The sequence below is a fragment of the Lucilia cuprina genome, chromosome 2, assembly GCF_022045245.1.
Source record: "Lucilia cuprina isolate Lc7/37 chromosome 2, ASM2204524v1, whole genome shotgun sequence".
Lineage (NCBI taxonomy): Eukaryota > Metazoa > Arthropoda > Insecta > Diptera > Calliphoridae > Lucilia > Lucilia cuprina.
The window spans coordinates 41,068,237-41,069,191 of NC_060950.1; positions in this window are offsets into that span (position 1 = coordinate 41,068,237).

Consider the following 955-nt stretch of genomic DNA (forward strand, 5'->3'; position numbering starts at 1 on the left):
AGATAACGGTACTTTTTTAAAAAAAGTCAAAGGAAAAAACAAAAAAATTCACCCTGGTTCTCAATGGGTTAATAATATTTGTCATCTAACACATCAGTGGACTGCTTTGTCAAAGACCTTTCCAATGATACCCATATCGACCATATCCATTTATCAGTGATCGAGATATATACAATTATATATCAGACCTTTGAAGGCCCACAACTCCCGAACCTTAATAGAGCGGATAATTTTTTTTCCTTTGTTGAAGTCACAAGAACAAGTACTATCATGTGGTATAAACAAAAGTTTTAAAATCAGCTGGATCAGAACGCTTAATTTAAGCCAATTTCAAAAAATATATAATTATTTTTTATTACAAAAAATACATTTATAATTAAATTTTTATCACAAATTTTTATATCTTCATATTTATTTTTTTTTTAATAAAATACAACATTTTTTTTTAAATTTTTTAAGTTAAAAATATTATGGATTTATTTATGGCAAAAAACAATTAAAAAATTTAGAAATAAAAAATGTTAACAATTTTCAAAACAAACTTTGCAAATTTTTTTACCGCATGGTATAAAAAAATATTTAAAAAAATTTATGCGTTATGTGTCTATACTTACACATACAATTTTTACAATATATTAATGAAAAGGTAGTGTCGTCGAATTTAGATATACGAAGTGAATTTGTTTTATTTTTTATATATCGAGTTTGACAGTATGCCTACACTTCAAAGTGCCAGCGCACTGTCAAAATACAGATAAAAAATCAGAAATGTTTTAGCAAAAACAATCAGCTCTGTTAACACACACTACCTTATAATTAATATACCTTGATTTGGATAATAAGCTAAGCCCAGTGTACACTTAATAAGGTAGCCTCGTCCGCACAGCTGATCATCAGCTTTTACAATCATATCTGTCAAAATTCCTGTTTGTTTACATAGAAAAAAAATCGCAAA